We start from the raw sequence: 22,155 nt of genomic DNA on the forward strand, positions 1-22,155 counted from the left end.
CAAGTCATGTATATGATGATGATGGAAGTTGCATGGAAATATATCTCGGAATGGCTATGGAAATGCCATGATAGGTAGGTATGGTGGCTGTTTTGAGGAAGATATAAGGAGGCTTATGTGTGATAGAGCGTATCGTATCACGAGGTTTGGATGCACCAGCGAAGTTTGCACCTACTCTCGAGGTGAGAAAGGGCAATGCACGGCACCGAAGAGGCTAGCAATGATGGAAAGGTAAAAGTGCGTATAATCCATGGACTCAACATTAGTCATAAAGAACTCACATACTTATTGCAAAAATTTATTAGCCCTTGAAACAAAGTACTACGCGCATGCTCCTAGGGGGGAGGTTGGTAGGAGTTAACCATCGCGCGCCCCCGACCTTCACACAAAGATAAACAATCAAAATACAATGCGCGCCAATTTGGTTACATAGTTAGTAGACCATACGTGCATGCTTCGGGAATCACAAACCTTAACACCAACATCCTTACTAAACACAACCATCTACTAGTACCTCCCACATATTATCACCTCTATATCGCAAAACTATTGCAAGGAATCAAACATATCATATTCAGTGATCCACAAGTTTATGTAGGATTTTATGACTAACCATGTGATTGACCAATTCATGTCATCTCTTTAAATTGATATAAGTTAAGCAAGAGAGTTTAATTCTTTCTACAAAAGATATGCCCATACTCTAACAAATATAAGTGAAGCAAAAGAGCATTCTACAAATGGCGGTTTTCTATGTGAAGAGAAACAGGCAATCCAGACTTCAAATGATATAAGTGAAGCACATGCAGCATTCTATAAAGCCATACTCAAAAGATTTAAGTGAAGTGCAATGAGCATTCTATAAATCAACCAAGGACTATCTCATACCAGCATTGTGCATAAAAGAAAAGTGAAAACTAAATGCAAAAGACGCTCCAAGACTTGCACATATCGCATGAATGAAACGAATACGAAAACATACCGATACTTGTTGAAGAAAGAGGGGATGCCTTCCGGGGCATCCCCAAGCTTAGATGCTTGAGTCTCCTTGAATATTTACTTGGGGTGCCTTGGGCATCCCCAAGCTTGATCTCTTGCCTCTCTTCCTTTTCCTCATATCGAGACCTCCTCGATTAGACACTTCATCCACACAAAACTTCAACAGAAAACTCGGTAAGATCCGTTAGTATAATAAAGCAAATCACTACTCTAAGTACTGCATCAAACCAATTCATATTTTGTTTTTGCATTGTTTCTACTGTAATAAAGCTTTTCCATCGCTTAATCCACTGATATAAATTGATAGTTTCATCAAAATAAAGCAAACTATGCATCAAAAACAGAATCTGTCAAAAACAGAACAGTCTGTAGCAATCTGAACATTCACCATAATTATGGTTCCCCAAAAATTCTACCAAAACTAGGAAACATAAACAATTTGTACAGCAATACAGTTCAAAAAGAATCAGACTCGTTTGACGTTCCAGTTAAAAATGTAAAATCGTGCACTACAGCCAAAGTTTCTGTCCTGCACCGTACAAACCAACAAGCATTGTAAACATCCTAAAGGCAAACCTTGGAACATTATTTTTATAATACAATGGAATTATACAAGGGGATAATTATTTTTGTTGAAAAGTTTCTGTAATCAAGATTCACAAAGTTTCCGTGAGCATGAACAAAGTTCAAGGCTAGCTCCCACTTCAACAATGCTTGTCTTTCTCACTTTCACTTTCCTTTTTGAAAAGTTTTAGGTTCCCCTCTTTATTTTTTTTGTTTTTAAACTATATAAAAGCACTCAACAGAAATAAATGACTCTCTAAAACTTCCGGTTGTCTCCTGGCAGCACTTTCTTTAAAGCCATTAAGCTAGGCATATAGTGCTCAAGTAATGAATCCACCCGGATCCCAAGGTATATCAAAGCCAATTTTAATTAACAATGATTTGTAATTTAGTAGTGAGCACAAATTAACATATATCATGCAGCAACGAAGTCTAACTCTCTTCCTATGCATCGGCATGTCATAAAAGAACAATTCATGCACACCAAGTAAAGGCCAATGCATAGTATAAGCAGTTTCTTGCAATTTTATCATATTGGAAACATAGAGAGGTAGAGATATAGTTCCTATCTCATAATAATTGCAAGTAGGAGCAGCAAGCACATGCATATTATATCTATCAAAATTATCATGTGCAATGGTAAAAGGAAACCCATCAATATAATCCTTAATAAGCACAAACTTCTCCGATATAGTGTAGTTTGGAGAATTCAAAAAGATAATAGGACTATCATGCGTGGGTGCAATAGCAACAATTTCATGGTTGACATAAGGAACTATAGCAAGTTCATCTCCATAAGCATAATTCATATTGGCATCTTGGCCACGAATATATCAAGCATCATCAAAAAGGGATATTTCAAGAGAATCAACGGGATCATGACAATCATCATAGCAATCATCCTTCGGTAAGAACGAAGGGGAATTAAACAATGTATGAGTTGAAGAGTTAATCTCATTAGAAGGTGGGAACGGGTAGCTAATCCGCTCTTCCTCCTTTTGTTCTTCGCTCTCCTCCTCATCTTTTTCATCCAATGAGCTCACAGTTTCATCAATTTCTTCTTCCATAGCTTCCTGCAAAATATTAGTCTCTTCTTGGACAGCGAAGAATTTCTCAATATATAGTTTAACATAGGCATTAGAAGCATAATTATCATAACAATATTCAAGTATGGAAAAAAGTTCAGATTTGTAGAGAGTAGCATCATACTTTTCAATCAAAGAAGCAATTTCATAAGCACCCTTAAAAGCAACAAATTCTTCAATTTGTTGAACATCATATTAATTATAAACACCCTTAGCATACGAAGATACGATTCCATTATCAATAAACTCACATTGGTAGGGAAAGTGTTTCTTAGGGTTTTTAGAATAACAAGTAACATCATATATTTCACATAAAGTCCAAGCATAGCATTGCAAACGATGAATTTGATCCAGTAAAAGTTTCCCTTTTTCAGATATACGGTGTCGCACATAAAAAGCATGCTCATCTAAAGATTTGCCCTCAACTAAGCTAGTGGGGGTTTCGGCACGAGCACAAAGGGATCGAAGATGATCCAAGTATAAAGCTTCAGAAGTGTGATAGATTTTGAGTGGTTCTTCAACCATTGGTGTAGTAGGTACAACTATTTTTTTGGTATTTTGCGTTTCCTACCCATAGCTAAAGATAGAGAACAACTTAGAACAGCAAATAAAAATTACTTAGTGATAAAGCAAACAAGCACACACGAGAATATTCAGCCCACGTTATGACTCCCCGGCAACGGCGCCAGAAAAAGGTCTTGATAACCCGCAAGTATAGGGGATCAATTGTAGCCTCTTTCGATAAGTAAGAGTGTTGAACCCAACGAGGAGCTAAAGGTAGGACAACTATTCTCTCAAGCCCTATCTGCCACTGATACGACTCTACACACGCTTAGTGTTTGCTTTACCTAGAACAAGTATGAAACTAGAAGTACTTTCTAGGTGTTGTTGGATAGCTTTGCAAGATAATAAAGAGCATGTAAATAAAAACTAGGGGCTTTTTAGATAAAGAAGCAATAAAGTAAATATAGCGAGTGTGGAAAAGTGGTGGTAGGAGTTGTGAAATTGTCCCTAAGCAATTGACTATGTTACTAGACCGGTAATCACTATTGCAATTCTATTTGAGGGAGAGGCATAAGCTAACATACTTTCTCTTCTTGGATCATATGCACTTATGATTGGAACTCTAGCAAGAATCCGCAACTACTAAAGATCATTAAGGTAAAACCCAACCATAGCATTAAAGCATCAAGCCCCCTTTATCCCATACGCAAACAACCTACTTACTCGGGTCTGTGCTTCTGTCACTCACGCCACCCACCATAAGCAAATCATGAACATATTGCAAACCCTACAGCGGGGATCCCTCACGCTTGTGCGACACGGATAACACCATAGGACAGCACCAATAATAAAACATGCAACTCAAACCAATCATATCAATTCATCAATCACCGATAGGACAACGGAAATCTACTCAGACATCATAGGATGGCAACACATCATTGGATAATAATATGAAGCATAAACCACCATGTTCAAGTAGAGGGTACAGCGGGTTGCGGGAGAGTGGACCGCTGGATATAGATAGGGGACGGTGATGGAGATGTTGGTGAAGATGGTGGAGGTGTTGGTGTAGATCACGGTGATGATGATGGCCCCGGCGTCATTCCGGTGCCACCGGAAGCAAGGGGGAGAGAGTCCCCCTTCTTCTTATTCTTCCTTGACCTTCTCCCTAGATGGGAGAAAAGTTTCCCCTCTGGTCCTTGGCTCCCATGGCATGGGAGGGGCGAGGGCCCCTCCGAGATTGGATCTATCTCTCTGTCTCTCTCTATTTCTGCGTTCCCTGATTCTGCCCCTTCACCGTTTCTTTTATATCGAGAGATCCGTAACTCCTATTGGGGTGAATCTTTCGCCCAGATCTTTATCATAAAATTAGCTTTCTTGCGGCAAAAGAAGAGCATCAAACTCCTTATGGGGGGGGGACAGGAGGGTCCAGGGCGCGCCTGCTTCCCTGGGACGTGCCCCCTGTCTTGTGGCCCCCTTGGGCACTGTCTCGTGTTGATTTTCCCCCAAAAAAATCACAAATATTCCAAAATAATTCTCCGTCCATTTTTCTCCCGTTTGGACTCTGTTTGATATTGGGTTTCGGCGAAACATAAAACATGCAACAAACAGGAACTGGCATTGGGCACTGGATCAATATGTTAGTCCCAAAAATAGTATAAAAAGTTGCCAAAAGTATATGAAAGTTGAATAATATTGGCATGGAACAATCAAAAATTATAGATATGACGGAGACGTATCACTTATCTATCCCACCATGGCCATCGCCCACGAAGGACTTGCCTCACTTGGGTAGATCTTCACGAAGTAGGCGATCTCCTTGCCCTTACAAACTCCTTGGTTCAACTTCACAATCTTGACGGAGACTCCCAAGTGACACCTGATACGTCTCCAACGTATCTATAATTTTTTATTGTTCCATGCTATTATATTACCCATTTTGGATGTTTATGGGCTTTACTTTACACTTTTATATCATTTTTGGGACTAACCTATGAACCGGAGGCCCAACCCATATTGTTGTTTTCTTGCCTATTTCAGTGTTTCGAAGAAAAGGAATATCAAACGGAGTCCAAACGGAATGAAACCTTCGGGAAAGCTATTTTTGGAATGGAAGCGATCCAGGGGACTTGGAGTGCAAGTCAGGGAAGCTTCGAGGAGGCCACGAGGTAGGGGGCGCGCCCACCCCCTAGGCGCGCCCTCCACCCTCGTAGGCCCCTCGAGGCTCCCCCTACCGACTTCTTTCGCCTATATAGTCCCATATACCCTAAAAACATCAAAGACAACAATAGATCTGGAGTTCTGCCGCCGCAAGCCTCTGTAGCCACCAAAAACCAATCGGTACCCTGTTCCGGCACCCTGCCGGAGGGGGGATCCCTCACCGGTGGCCATCTTCATCATCCCGGCGCTCTCCATGACGAGGAGGGAGTAGTTCACCCTCGGGGCTGAGGGTATGTACCAGTAGCTATGTGTTTGATCTCTCTCTCGTGTTCTTGAGTGATACAATCTTGATGTATCGCGAGCTTTGCTACTATAGTTGGATCTTATGATGTTTCTCCCCCTCTACTCTCTTGTAATGGATTGAGTTTTCCCTTTGAAGTTATCTTATCGGATTGAGTCTTTAAGGATTTGAGAACACTTGATGTATGTCTTGTCGTGCTTATCTGTGGTGACAATGGGATATTCACGTGATCTACTTGATGTATGTTTTGGTGATCAACTTGCGGGTTCAATGAACCTATGCATAGGGGTTGGCACACGTTTTCGTCTTGACTCTCTGGTAGAAACTTTGAGGCACTCTTTGAAGTACTTTGTGTTGGTTGAATAGATGAATCTGAGATTGTGTGATGCATATCGTATAATCACGCCCACGGATACTTGAGGTGACAATGGAGTATCTAGGTGACATTAGGGTTTTGGTTGATTTGTGTTTTAAGGTGTTATTTTAGTATGAACTCTATGATAGATTGAACAGAAAGAATAGCTTCGTGTTATTTTACTACGGACTCTTGAATAGATTGAGCAGAAAGGATAACTTTGAGGTGGTTTCGTACCCTACCATAATCTCTTTGTTTGTTCTCCGCTATTAGTGGCTTTTGAGTGACTCTTTGTTGCATGTTGAGGGATAGTTATATGATGCAATTATGTTATTATTGTTGAGAGAACTTGCACTAGTGAAAGTATGAACCCTAGGCCTTGTTTCCTAGCATTGCAATACCGTTTGTGCTCACTTTTATCATTAGTTACCTTGCTGTTTTTATAATTTCAGATTACAAATACCCATATCTACTATCCATATTGCACTTGTATCACCATCTCTTCGCCGAACTAGTGTGCCTATACAATTTACCGTTGTATTGGGTGTGTTGGGGACACAAGAGACTCTTTGTTATTTGGTTGCAGGGTTGTTTGAGAGAGACCATCTTCATCCTACGCCTCCCATAGATTGATAAACCTTAGGTCATCCACTTGAGGGAAATTTGCTACTGTCCTACAAACCTCTGCACTTGGAGGCCCAACAACGCCTACAAGAAGAAGGTTGTGCAATAGACATCAAGCTCTTTTCTGGCACCGTTGTCGGGGAGGTGAGTGCTTGAAGGTATATCTTTAGATCTTGCAATAGAATATTTTGTTTCTTGTTTTATCACTAGTTTAGTCTATAAAAGAAAACTACAAAAAAAAATGGAATTGAGTTTGTCTCATACGCTTCATCTTTTTAATATCTTTCGTAAGTATGATGAAAAGGAAAATTGTGCTCAAGTGCTAGAAGAAGTCTATAAAATGTTTGATACTAAATCTTTGTATGATGAGCATGCTTGCTATTTTGTTAGTATGAACACTTTGAATATCCATAGTATTAATGATGATTGCACTAGTTATGATGAAAATGTCTCCTATAAGCATGTCAATTTTTGTGGGGAGCATTGAGTTTGCATGAACACACCAAATAGAGAAGATAGATATTGCAAGAGGCATAAGCATGTAGAAACTAAATTGTTGCAAGAAAGGCTAAGGGTGAGTGCTGAAGAATTATATTTCCTTTGCCGTACTTGTGAACTTTGCAATGAAAGTGGTCATTTACATCTCCGATGCAAATTGTTTCATGACCGAATCGTGTCCAAAAGTTGTGATGATTTGATTTCCCTTGCACATTATAATGAAATTAGTTTGCTTATGGGTTATGAAGATATGAAACGATTAATTAAGCACCTTCCAGAATTTGCCCGTTATAAACTTCTTGATTTTGATCTAGAGACAATTTATATGTTTTGTGCGGTGAATTTCATTGAAAATCCTTATATTGCCAATTACATAAAGAAAAGAAAGCAAATAGAAGATGAAGAGAATACTAATGAAAGGGAAGAGATTTCCCAATATCCTCCTATTATTTCTTATGATGAATCAGGTAATGACGAGGAGCTTTCTATTCAACCAATCTCATCTATAAGGAGCTCAAAGAAGAAGGTTGAACCCACACATAATGTGAAGAATAAAAAGAAAAGAAGAAGCAACAAAGGTAAAAAGGTATCCCTCCCAAATGATGATGCTCCTACTACTCATTGTGATGATGATAATTGCTATACTACTGGTGTTGTCCATACTATTTATGATGAGAGTGATTATGCTTATGATATGAAAAGGCCCAAGCTTGGGGATGCTACGTTTAATGAAGATGATATTTTTTGCCTCCCAAGTTTTGATATGCAAAGTTGTTACGATGATAGCATGCCTCTTACCTATGATGAATATGAAAGTGGATTTGGAAGAGTGTCAACTTTATTTAGTGATGATTCCACTATCTTGGGAGAGGTTTTAATCGATTATGATGAGAACGAAGTTGCTACTTATGATGATTATTGTGATGAAACTTATGCTATAAAAAGTAGTGATGATTATATTTATAAAACTTGTCATGATTATGATTACCCTTTTTCTGAACATTACTCTTTTAATGTGGAAACAATTTATAGTATTCAAGTCTATTATGATACTCCCACTATTCCGAATGAGAAGGATTTTGCTTATGTGGAGAGTAGTAAATTTTCTAAGCTTGTAGATCATGAAAAGAATGCTTGTAGGAATTGCAATAATGTCAAGTTTCCTCTCTATGTGCTTCAAGTTTTGAACTTATGCTTGTTTTGCCTTCCTATGCTAGTTGATTATTGTTCCCATAAGTTGTTTGCTCACAAAATCCCTATGCATAGGAAGTGGGTTAGGCTTAAATGTGCTAGTCATATGCTTCATGATGCTCCCGTTATGTTTCAATTCTTATCTTTTATGTGAGCATCATTGTCATCATCATGCCTAGCTAGAAAGGCATTAAAGAAAAGCGCTTGTTGGGAGACAACCCAATATTTACCCTTACTGTTTTTGTGTGTTAACATGATTATGATACTGTAGTAATCATGTTTTATAGCTTTTGTTTCAATAAAGTGCCAAGTAAGACCTTTAGGATAGCTTACGGTGATAGTTGTGTTGATCCTGCTGAAAATCAGAAACTTTTGCACCCAGTAAATTAGTTTTGATAATTCACAGAAACGTGCTTCTGATCTTATTATTTTTTCTCTGGATTAGTACACAAATTTCTTAGGACTTCCTAATTTTGTAGGATTGTTGGAGTTCCATAAGTATATGTTTGGTACAGATTACTACAGACTGTTCTGTTTTTGATAGATTCTGTTTTCTATGTGTTGTTTACTTATTTTGATGAATCTATGAGTAGTATGGGAGGGTATGAACCATAGAGAAGTTGGAATACATTAGATATTACACCAATATGAATTTATAATGAGTTCATTACATTAACTAAGTGGTGGTTTTATTTTCTTATACTAACGGAGCTTACGAGTTTTCTGTTGAGTTTTGTGTTGTGAAGTTTTCAAGTTTTGGGTAAAGATTCGATGGACTATGGAATAAGGAGTGGCAAGAAACTAAGCTTGGGGATGCCCAAGGCACCCCAAGGCAATATTCAAGGACAACCAAGAGCCTAAGCTTGGGGATGCCCCGGATGGCATCCCCTCTTTCGTCTTCATTCAGCGGTAACTTTACTTGCAGCTATATTTTTATTCACCACATGATATGTGTTTTGCTTGGAGCGTCATTTTATTTTGTTAGTATTTTATTGCTGTTATTTAGAATAATGGTTTGCATCTATATTTTCAATAAAAATTTCAAGGATAGCCTTTACCATGCTTATTTTGCTAGTATACATGTTGCTGTTTGAAAACAGAAAGTTTACCGCTGTTGCAAAAATTTCCTAGAAAAGTCAGAGAATGATATAATGTTTAAATTTTTTGCATATTGAGATATGATAAATCTTCTACATAGTAGTATTTTTCTCATAATTTTTGGAGTTAGGGAAGTATGATGAATCTTGCATTCTTTACAGACAATACTGCTTTGGCAGATTGCTGTTATGTTTGCATTGTTTGCATATGTTTGCTTGTTTAATGATTCTATTTGAGGATAGTAGTATTAAATATGAAGAGGCATTTAGTATGCAATGTTGAATAATAATTTGCATGGGTATATATAGGAGGAAGAAGTAGGTCGGTGGCTGCCCGAGGGGCCCACGAGATAGGGGGCGCGCCCTGTAGGGGTGGGCGCGCCCTCCACCATCGTGGCCGCCTCGGCTGCTTCTTGACTTGCACTCCAAGTCCTATGGATCACGTTCGTTCCAAAAATCACGCTCCCGAAGGTTTCATTCCGTTTGGACTCCATTTGATATTCCTTTTCTTAGAAATACTGAAATAGGCAACAAAAAAAATAGCAATGCGGGCTGGTCCTCCGGTTAGTAGGTTAGTCCCAAAAATGATATAAATGTGTAAAGTAAAGCCCATAAACATCGAAAAAGGGTAATATAATAGCATAGAACAATAAAAAATTATAGATACATTGGAGACATATCATGTCCGCATATAACCTTCCAATATATCAATCTTTACCTCTCGACCATTTTGAGACTCCTCGTCATGTCCGTGCATCCGGGACTCCGAACAACCTTCGGTCACCAAAACACATAACTCATATATTACATATTTTCATCGAATGTTAAGCTGCGGACCCTACGGGTTTGAGAACTATGTAGACATGACCGAGACACTTCTCCGGTCAATAACCAATAGCGGAACTTGGATGCTCATATTGGTTCCCACATATTCTACGAAGATCTGTAAGTGCATCTAGTGCCCCTTAGTGATTTTGGTGTATTGACGACTTGTAGGTTAAGGGACTGATGCGTTTGTGAGTGTACACAGGTATATAAGTCTATGAGGAGTTTGATATTTACAGAGAAAGTCGACCCCTAAAAATGAAGTTCTTCAACTGAAGACTTTGGATTTCTGAAGACTTTCTGAAGACTTTGGAAGTGAAGAAATTGGTGTGACCTTGAAGACTTGGTATTCATTCGAGGAACATGAAGCGTGAAGACTTTGTTTTTATAGTTTCATTTTCTCTTTCTTGAGTCATAGGAAACACCGTACTGTTAAAGGGGGTCGAGGAAATACTAAGAAAAATGTCCATGTGATGCTCAATTCAAAATCCTACACCTACCAATCCCTTCGAGTGAAACCATTGGAAATCTCATACAGTTCAGTCATATTCTTCACTGACAGAGACGAAGTTCTTCTGGTCTCTGAGGAATTTGTTCTGACTGAGGAGTTAGGAATTCACCAGTGTGAATTGCCTACACAGTGAGGAACATGATAGCCCTGGGGATTTTGATAGTCAAAATTCCGACCGTTGCTGTGCTATGCGCCAGCGGTTCCAAAATATCTACCCACCTAACGGTCATATCAGACAAGGGCATTTATGTCTTATCATGTCGGGCTGCTCCCTAGGCTATAAATAGCCGCCCCCTTCAACCACTAGCTGGTTGACTGCTCCGAGAGAAACTGACACTTGTCATTTGAGAGCAACCCATCCTCCGAGGATATTGAGCAAAAATCATCAAGTGAGGAAAACCCAAAAACCCAACACCTACAAACCCAAAGTGATTGTGCATCACTGAAGAGATTGATCCTGCGTGGATCCGATGCTTGTTTCCTTTGAAGATTGTGCTTCTTCCAGACGGTTAGGTGTCAAGGTCTACAGCATCCAAGAGGAATTGTGGATCGCCGAGTGACCGAGTTTGTGAAGGTTCGGAAGTCACCTGAAGACTTACCACGAGGGATTGGGCGAGGTCTATGTGACCTTAGCTCAAGGAGAATACGGTGAGGACTGTGTGTCCGAGACTGGGTGTCCTCGAGTTTAAATACTCAGCCGCTTCAACCAGATGTACAACTGAGACAGCAGTTGGAACTGGTCTACCAAATCATTGTCTTCACCGAGCTTCCTGATTCTATTTCCTCAACTCTTTCATTTCCTCATGTATGTTGTTGTGTGCCTGTTCATATCTGTCTGAAGACATTGACTGAAGACTTTCTCAATTTCCTCAGTTCTATTTCTTCAGTCCGCTCGTCTTCTTCCTTGTGTTATCATGTGTTTACGCTTTCTATACTCTGTGCTTGTCTTAATTTCATCATGATGACTGTGCTTGTGTTCTGTTATGTTCACTTCTGAGTACTTATTCCGCTGCAAGTAGTTCTTCATTTAGGAATTTCCTCACCAGCAAATTCCTCAGAGAAGAATTCATAAAAATCGCCTATTCACCCCCCCCCCTCTAGTCGATATAACGCACTTTCAATTGGTATCAGAGCAAGGTACTCCCTTGTTCTGTGTGATTTTGGTTTAACCGCCTGGAGTTTTAGTTATGTCGACCGCAGGTATGATCAAGGTCTCTGCTGGGTGTCCTACCTTCGATGGAATGGACTACCCCTACTGGAAGAACAAGATACGAATGCATCTTGAGGCAATTGACAATGATCTCTTGTATGTTGTGGAAAATGGTGTTCCCTCAGTCACACCATCTCTGAACGCTACTGATGTGAAGAGATTCAAGCAACTCGATTCTCAAGCGAAGAATATCATATGTGGTCATCTGAGCAAAGGACAGTATGGAAGAGTGAGTGCTTTGGAAACTGCCAAGCTTATCTGGGATAGGCTGTCCAAAGTAATTGAAGGAGTCTCAACTCAACGTGACTCTCGTGTTGACATTCTTCGCAATCTCTTCAACCGCTTCAAAAGACTCGACAATGAAAATGATCATCAAACCTTCGATCGCCTCACTGACTTCTCAAATGAGCTTCAAGCGCTTGGCGCCACTAACATCACCGACCATGAGGTGGTGAAGAAATTGCTGAGATCGCTAGATTCTTCATTTGATACTCTGGCACTGATGATTCAAGAGCATGCTGACTACAAGTCACTTGATCCCGCTGATATCCTCGAGAGGCTAAACACTCATGAGTTCCAGCTTGCTGAGAAGAGAGATCTCTATGGTCCAAGCTATGGTAAACCACGTTCCTTGAAGGCCAAGGCTGTCTTTGAGTCTGAAGGAGAGGACTCCACTAGCAGCCTTGGTGATCCTCAAGAACTGAGCTAGGAACTAGCATTGCTCGTGAAGAAATTCCAGAAGTTCTCAAGACGTGGCCGATTTGGAAAATCCTCAAGGAGCAATGATTCCTCATCTAGTGATTATAAGAAGAGGTTGTGTCACAAATGCAAAAAGCCGGGTCACTACATTCAAGATTGTCTTCAGTGAGACAAGGAATTGAAGAAGAAGAAATACAAGGATTACAGTTCTGATGATGGCAAGAAGAAGAAGAAATCTTCAAAGTCTTCATCGTCAAAATCCTCGAAGTCTTCATCTCACAATAAGAGCATCTCCAAGAAAGCTCGGGCATTCATTGGCAAGGAAATGGATTCTGAGGCTGAATCTGAGGATCATGAGGAAGAGGAGGCATCCGAGGAGTCCGAGTCTGGTGTGGCAAGCCTGGCTCTTGCTACCGCGTTCGTCAGCAAGTCTATCTTCAACTCTTAAGAAAATGGCAACACCAACAATGTTGATGAAGGCAATGATGACTACGCTCCCACCTATTGCTTCATGGCAAAGGGTGCCAAGGTAACTAAATACCCCTCCTCTGACTCTAGTGAGGATGAATCTGATGAAAATCTCAAGCCCAGCTACTCTAAACTTGCTAAAATTGCTGTGAAACAACAAAAGGCTATTGAAAAGCTTCAAAACATGTTAGACAAAAGTGATGATATGTTGGGTGAAGAAATGGATCGCACAAAAAACTTAACTGATAATCTTCAGAGACTTCAGTCTAAGTTTGACAATCTTCAAAGTCATCATAACACTCTCTTATCTGATCATGAGAAGCTTTATTATGAGTTTATTCAAAGAAAGCAAGATCTTGAGAAGCTAAGAGTGAGTTATGAAGATCTTCAGAAGGAGCATGATTCATTACTTGCTCAACAAATCAGCGCTACCCAGGAAGAATTTGTTCCTCCATGTCTGAAGTGCATTGAACGTGAAACTGCTAATTCTTCACCTGAATGTTCAAATGCTTCTAATGCTACAAATTCTTCATATGTCTCTGTTGTCACTAATTCCTCATCTGAGGACAATGCAAGTATCACTGATGATGCAGGGTTGAAGGAATTGTACATGACAAGCATGTACAAAAGCCTCAAAGGGCATCAGACTCTTTGTGATGTGCTCAAAAAGCAGATCCTCAACAGAAACCCTAGGAAAGAGGGTATTGCCTTTGAGAGGAAACTCAATGTTGATGGAACATATTAGAAGCCTGATCAGTATCCCAAAACCTCATGGGTTGCTGCAAAGGGACCTCCAGTTGATCCATCCAACTTATCTGGCTTTACATGTGAATCTCCCCATTCTTTTGATGAGTCATTTGACTCTAACTATAAGCTGTTCAAAAATCAGAATGGTGAAGTATTTGCTAGATATGTTGGGACTAACTGCAGGAACAGTTCTCCTATGAAGAAAATCTGGGTTCCCAAAAGTTGCCTTGAAAGTCTTCAGGTGAATGTCCTCATGACACCACCTGTGAAGAAAAGGAACTCCAGATCAAATTCTTCATATGAACCAAATTCTTCATATGGATCCAAGTCCTCATACGGACCAAATTCCTCACGTGGATCAAATTCCTCAAAAGGATCAAAGTCCTCATATGATCATCATCGTACTAACCCTTCTGTTTCGCAGGGTAGAGCTAAGGGCTATGAATATGTGCATTATTCTTCAAATCATTATGTTCATAAGTCCTAAAGAATTTCTCTGCTTATTCATATGCTTACCCTAACCCCTCGTATGTGAAACGAAGTGGACTGGCATCCATGCCACCTTTCTCATATGGTGCTCGCAGAGTGATGAATTCTTTGCCACCCCTCCAGATGTGGGTGGTGAAGAAAAAGAACTAATCTCTTATGCAGGGTCAGGTCTCCAGTCGTGCTCAAAACGACTGAAGAATTTGCTAGAGACCTGAACAGTGCCTGATAGGACGCAGGCTAATCATGATGAAATGAACTTTCATTTCTCACGTCCTCATACTGATTATCTGTTCTAATTGCTTGATGAAATTGACCTGATGTTACTGATGTCATATTCTTCACTGATGAAGTATATGAGTTTGTAAGCTGCACTAATTCATCTGCAGGATGATCAACCCAAAGCAAATGAGTGGGTCCTCGATAGTGGATGTACAAATCACATGACTGGTGACAAGAATCTATTGATGGATGCTCCCTTATCACCGTCACATCTGAAGCATATCATCTTCGCTGACAAAGGCAAAAGTCAGGTATTGGGTCTAGGTAAGGTTGCGATCTCTAAGGACATACACATGGACAAAGTCATGCTTGTCGAGTCCTTAGGATACAACCTCATGTCTGTCTTAATGCTTTGTGATCTTGACATGGTTGTTGTCTTTGGCAAGTATCGTTGTGTTGTGATCTTGGAAGCTGACAATTCCAAAGTCTTCGAAGGCTTTAGGAGAGGAGACTTGTACATTGTTGATTTCTCTACAGGACCACGGCCTGCCATGTGCTTACTTGCAAAAGCTTCAGAAGGCTGGCTATGGCATCGATGACTTGGTCATGCTGGCATGAGGAATCTGCACACGCTCGCGAAGAAGAAGCATGTCATTGGCATTAAGAATGTGAAATTCCTCAAGGATCACTTATCCAGAGCCTGTGAAGCTGGGAAGATGACAAAGGCCAAGCATCCAGCGAAGACTATCATGACTACCACTCGACCATTTGAATTGCTTCACATGGATCTCTTCGGTCCTAATCATTATTCTGCTATGACGAATGATGCATCTCTATATGGCTTTGTTATTGTTGATGATTATTCTCGTTACACATGGGTACACATTGTCACTTACAAACATGAAGTGCAGGAAGTCTTCAAACGATTTTCCTCGAGGGCTTCAACCAACTTTGGTGTGAAGATCAAACACATCAGAAGTGACAATGGGACTGAGTTCAAGAATTCCGGTCTTGATGGCTATCTTGATGAACTTGGTATTACTCATGAGTTATCTGCTCCTTATACTCCTCAGCAGAATGGCGTCGTGGAGCGCAAGAACAGAACCCTCACTGAAATGGCTTGCACTATGCTTGATGAATACAAGACACCTCGTCGGTTCTGGATTGATGCAATTGATACTGCTTGCCACATCATCAACAGAGTATATCTTCACAAATTCTTCAAGAACACTGCCTATGAACTCCTCACTGACAAGAAACCCAATGTAAGTTACTTCAAAGTCTTCGGTGCTAAATGTTGGATTAGAGATCCACATCACAATTCTAAATTTGCACCGAAAGCAGATGAGGGTTTCATGCTTGGTTACGGAAAGGACTCGCACACCTACAGAGTCTTCAACAGCATTCTTCACAAGGTTTTTGAAACTGTAGATGTGCGGTTCGATGAAACTAATGGCTCGCAAAGAGAGCACCTACCTTCTGTGATAGATGAACCAGCACTTGAGGATTCTATCAAGTTCAAGGCTACTGAGGATGTCATTCCTACTGAAGAATCCACTGAAGAATTCATTCCAGAACGTGATGAACATCAAGCTGGCGCACCTGAAGAAAATGGTGCTGAGGAAAATGCATCTGAAGATAATGCAAATCAAATTCCTCGAAGACAACCCGCTCATCCTCGCATTGCAAACGAAGTGCAAGTCGAGAAGATCATTGATGATATTCGTGCACCAGGTCCTCTCACACGCTCAAAAGCTTCACATTTATCTAACTTTTGTGGGCACTTTTCTTTTGTCTCTATCACAGAGCCCACTAAGGTAGATGAAGCATTTCTGGAGCCTGAGTGGGTTCAAGCTATGCAAGAAGAATTATATCAGTTTGAGCTCAACAATGTCTGGGAATTGGTCAAACGTCCAGATCCTCGTAAGCACAACATTATTGGCACAAAATGGATATACCGCAACAAGCAAGATGAAAATGGCCTTGTGGTGAGGAATAAGACACGGCTTGTAGCTCAAGGCTACACACAGGTTGAAGGAATTGATTTCGATGAAACTTTTGCACATGTTGCTAGACTTGTGGCTATTCGCATATTACTTGCTTACGCTAACCATCATAATATCACCTTATATCAAATGGATGTGAAAAGTGCATTCCTCAATGGTAAGCTTGAGGAAGAAGTATATGTTGCTCAACCCCCAGGTTTTGAAGATCCAAAGAATTCTGACAAAGTCTTCAGACTCAACAAGGCCCTGTATGGCCTCAAGCAAGCCCCTCGGGCGTGGTATGATACCTTGAAGGAATTCTTCATGAAGAAAGGCTTCAAACCCGGTTCACTCGACCCAACTCTTTTCACTAAATCTTATGATGGTGAATTGTTTGTGTGCCAAATATATGTTGATGATATCATTTTCGGCTGTACTGACCAACGATATAGTGATGAATTTGCCTATATGATGAGTGAAGAATATCAAATGTCTATGATGGGAGAGTTGAAATTCTTTTTAGGTCTTCAAATTCATCAACAGCGCAATGGAATATTCATATCTCAGGAGAAATACCTCAAGGACGTATTGAGGAAATTCGGCATGCAAGATTGCAAAGGGGTCAAAATTCCAATGCCCACAAATGGCCATCTATGCACTGATGAAAATGGTAAAGACTTCGATCAAAAGGTATACCGCTCCATGATTGGCTCTTTATTGTACCTATGTGCATCTAGGCCAGATATTATGCTTAGTGTTTGCATGTGTGCCCGATTTCAAGCTACACCGAAGGAATCACACCATAAGGCTATGAAGCATATACTTCGATACTTAGCTCACACACCAACACTTGGATTATAGTATCCCAAGGGCTCTTCATTTGATCTCATTGGATATTCAGACTCTGACTATGCTGGCGATCGCGTGGACTGCAAGTCAACATCAGGCACATGCCATTTCCTCGGACGATCTTTGGTCTGTTGGTCCTCGAAGAAACAGAACTGCGTATCTCTCTCCACTGCAGAAGCTGAGTACATTGCTACTGGATCGTGTTGTGCTCAATTACTTTGGATGAAGCAAACACTCAAGGACTATGGCATCAACGTGAAGAATGTGCCTCTCTACTGCAACAATGAGAGTGCTATCAAGATTGCTCACAACCCTGTTCAGCACTCGAAGACCAAGCACATCCAGATTCGTCATCATTTCCTTCGTGATCATGTGTTGAAGGGCGATGTCTCCATCGACCACGCTAGCACTAAAGATCAGCTGGCCGATATCTTCACTAAGCCCTTGGATGAGAAGAGATTTAGCAAGTTGTGGTGTGAGCTAAATATCCTAGAATCTTTGAATGTTCTCTGAAATGGACACACATCCTAACACTTATGCTGACTTGATGACTTAGATGCGCAACACACGAAGTAACGTTTTTCTTCAATCAATGAAGACTAACCCTCTAAGTGTGAAGAAATTAATGAAGAAATTGATTCTCAGAGCCCTACGACAATTGTACGCGGTGTCTGAAATCAACTTTCTTATACGGTGGGTTATGCCACCACCCAAAGTTGAAAATCTTCAATTTGAGTTTTTCTTCGTTTTTGAAATTCCTCAGTTTTTCAAATTCTTCAACTTTGCATTGTCTTCGCTCTTCCCAGTGTTGTTCTTCATTTGAATATATATATATATATGAGTTTTATGTCCTCTACAGCATTCACTTATTGCTAATTCCTTAAGTTGATTTCTTGTGCTAAGTGAATGTGATCGGACCCTTTCCCATCTATGCTAAACTCAACCCAATCTATTCACAAATTCCTCATATGCGTTCTATTTGAAACTCGTTCAAATTCTTCACTATGTCCTTGACAGCTGAAGAAATTGCGAACGGAACTTTTAACTTATCTTATCTAAATTTTCGGTTTTGCCGCTCAAACTGTTCCGCTTATCGCGACAAATACTTATCTATTCACCCACGATCCTACACGATCGCCACCTCTCAGTACGTGGGTGACACATGTCAAGTGAATGAGAAGAGGCCAGGGGCATGTTCGTCCGATTTCCTCGGTTGAACAGTTTTCACTCCCTCTATAAATACCCATGTCTCTTCCTCACTTCACTTTCACCTCGCTCGTGCTCTCTCTCCCGCTCGAGCTTCCCAAAACCCTAGCGCCGCCGCTACTTCATCGTCGCCGGTGAGGAAGAGCTTCACTGCCTCAACCTCATCGCCGTCGTACTCGCACCGGTTGCGGATTTCTTCACTCCACAGCCGCCATAGACGTCTTCCTCTGCCGAGTTAGGGCGTGGAAGATCTGACCTGACGAACTTCACTTCTGTTCTTCCCAGTTCGTCGTGTTCTTCACTTTGGGTAATTAAAAGTTACTTTTAACTGCTCGCTTTGATTCTCAAGTTTTCCTGAAAATCTTCAAAAGTGTTTATTCTTCAATTCTTCACACATATAAACACCTCACATATCATCTGCTCTTGATTCGTTTCTCTAAGCAATGATTTTATTCAAGATTCCTCAATTGTGTGGATTTTCAATCTATACAACTTTGGAACCTAAGACAAAGAACGCTTAGTGAAATTTCTCAAGACTCATCTGGTCAAATTCCTCAAAACCTATTCTTTTTGAAAAACCTTCTGAGAACGCATATGACCTCTCCAAATTCCTCGCAACTATACTCTGTTCATAGGTACAAATGTCCGCTGCTGAATCACTAGGTTCTCATCAACTTAACTCATTTGCATCGTTCCTCGAAGAAAAGTTGCATACCTCTTCAGAAACTTCAGTGGTTCATATTCCTCAGCTGGAGAAAATGGGTGACAAAAGGCCACAGAAGGGAGGAAAGAGGCCTGAGGTCAATACTGCATTTGAAATCCCTGAGGACATATATAAGGACTACTGCACACCTGATGAAGCCAAATTCGGCAAAGAGGACAAGAATCAGCGCAAGGTGCGCATACAAAGGATAGAGAGGAGATGGGCACGAGAATGGAGGGAGTACAGATATGTAACTCCCAAATACATGAAGATATTCGCACTCAACCCTCCATGCCCAAGACCTCCATTGGCACCAGGCCAGTTGGCAGATCCCACCAGCCTCAAGCGCGGTCAGGACTATCCTGATGAATGGGCAAAGCGCTAGGCCAAATTGGCAAAGCAAGCAAAGGAAGCAGTGAAGAAATTCAACGCAGACTCTGCTGCTGCTGCTACCTCTGCTGAGGCCTCTGCTAGTCAGCCAAAGAAGGCAATGCACAAGAAGCCTGCGCACAAGTCTAGTGCTTCACCTTCAATGCCCTCACGTCCAAGCTCCTCTGCTATGCCATCAAGGCCAGATTCTTCAAGGCCCTCACGACAAATTCCTCAGACTACTCCTTCAAAGTCCTCAGCTCCTCCGTCAAAGTCTTCAGCTGCTCTGACAAAATCCTCGGCACCTATGCATCTCTCCACGTGCCAAAGGACTCAAGGCTTCTCTATTGCCTCAGGAGCATCTACAAGCTCCTCTGCTGCTTGAAATTCCTCAGCTGGTCCCTCACTGCTGAAGAAAAAGGCCACTGCTGGACGAGGTCTTCGACCAAGTCCTCACAAGAAGCAAGTCGCTTTCCAAGTGCCCTCTGATGATGATGAGGCGGATGATGAAGAACTTGCCGAAATCATCAGAAACAGGCAAGCCAGGGCCGCTAGAGCCAAAGGCAGCAATGTGCCGCTGATGCCGGATCCAAAGTTGATCCTCGACTACATTGACATGTGGCACAAGGATCCTAACACACCTTTGCCGGAGATGAACCTCACTCCTGGTCAAAGTCATGTTCTCACTGCCTTCATTGAGGAAGAAAAATGGAAATTTGAACAAGGCAGAAGTTTGAAGAAAGCGCAGTACAAGAAACAACGCTACCTCAAGGACAATGTCCTCATTCTCACTCCTGATCAGCTCCTTGCCTTGCAAGAGGAAATCAAACAAATGAGCAATGAATTTGATCGCTACTATGCTGATTGGAAGGGCGCCAAGGTGCGTTTCGTCAATCTGACAAAGAAATTCACTTCAAGTGTTGCTCCACCTGTGCACGTTGAAGTTACTCAGGCTGAGGCATCTGCTCAGCCTACTAAAGAAAATGCCAGCACCGCTGATGACAATCAGGCTACTGAAGAAAATGAGAGTGCCAGGGCTAATGACTCCATTCCAGCTGCTGAAGATATTGCCAGGGCATCCACTAGTGGTGTGCCTGAAGAAAGTGAACAAATCAGGACAACTGCATCAGTTGTGCCTGAGGAAAATGAACCAAAGTCCTCTGCACCTCCTGCGCCTACACCAACTTCGATTCTTCCATCTGCATTAGATGTGAAGAAGCCCAAGGCTATAGAACATGCAGCTGTGAAGAAAAGGAAGGCATCAACTTCTTCAAATTCTTCAGCTCCGAAGAAGATGAAGACTCTGATCAGTTCAATTGACAATCCAATTGATGTCGTTCCAGTCACATCTATGCCATCAAAGGACCTTGTTCCATTTGGTGAAGATTATGTGATTCCTGATGAATCAGATGGAGAAACTCCTTCTGCTGCTTCGACAGAGCAGTTGGACGAAGAAATTGAAGTGGATGAGATCCCTTCAACCCCAGTCATTTCCTCACCTTTGCCTCAGTTTACTGCTGAAGAGGCAGGTGTTGAAGAAATTGAAGAAGAGGATGTGGACATTGGTTGTACCACTCCTGTTCTCAATGGTGAATTTTGGGACAGTCAACATCCCAACTCTCCAATGTTCACTCCCCTTCAAGATATTCCTCAGTCCCCTGCCGCCATTGAAGTGCAAATGGGATTTGAAGAACCTCATGCAACCCCAAGTGTTCATGAAGAAATTCCAGCCACTAGTGCTGAAGATATTGTCAATGAAGATTTGACGACCCAGGCTGAAGCTGCTGAAGAGCCTGAAATTCCTCAGCCTGAGAAACCTGAGATTGCGATTCCTGAAGTAGTGCTGCAATTGACTGACACTCCTCAGCCCAAGCCAAAGGATCCTTTCTCCAGAAGGCAAAAATTCAAGGCTGGTGATTTCTTTGGCGAGCACGTATTCTTCACGGAATTCAACCCCTATGACAATGCTCGTCTTAGAAGGAAGCGTTTCTGGACTGCCAGCCAGGCCAACTTCTATTCCTTAATGCTTTTCAACAAGGACAAAGTCTTCGATCATGAGCATATTCCTCATGTGGACATGGAATCCATGCCTTGCTTCTCTCAAGTCCTCAGCATGACTCATGACGCTGGCTTGCTCAATTTCTGCTCTGACATAGTTGATTGGAATGAAGAGCTTATTCTTCAGTTCTATGCAACTTTGCATATCACAGGCGATGCTGCTGACGTCAACTCATGGGTGTTGGATTGGATGACCGAAAACACTCATTACAAGGCACCAGCCTCTGAATTGCTTCGTGCCTTACCAATCAGTCCTCCACCTGACGGTGCTCGTTGTCTGTATGATGAGCCTGAACTCACTGATCATTATATGCAAGTGCTCATGAAGCCGCTGAATCCAGGACAAGCTCCAAGGACCAAATTCCTCGTGAAGGAATTGCTCTATGTGCCCAGAACCATCTACCGCATTCTGACGAAGACCATGAGTCCCATCAAA

Source organism: Triticum aestivum, chromosome 3B (assembly GCF_018294505.1).
Source record: "Triticum aestivum cultivar Chinese Spring chromosome 3B, IWGSC CS RefSeq v2.1, whole genome shotgun sequence".
In the NCBI taxonomy this organism is placed as follows: Eukaryota; Viridiplantae; Streptophyta; class Magnoliopsida; order Poales; family Poaceae; genus Triticum; species Triticum aestivum.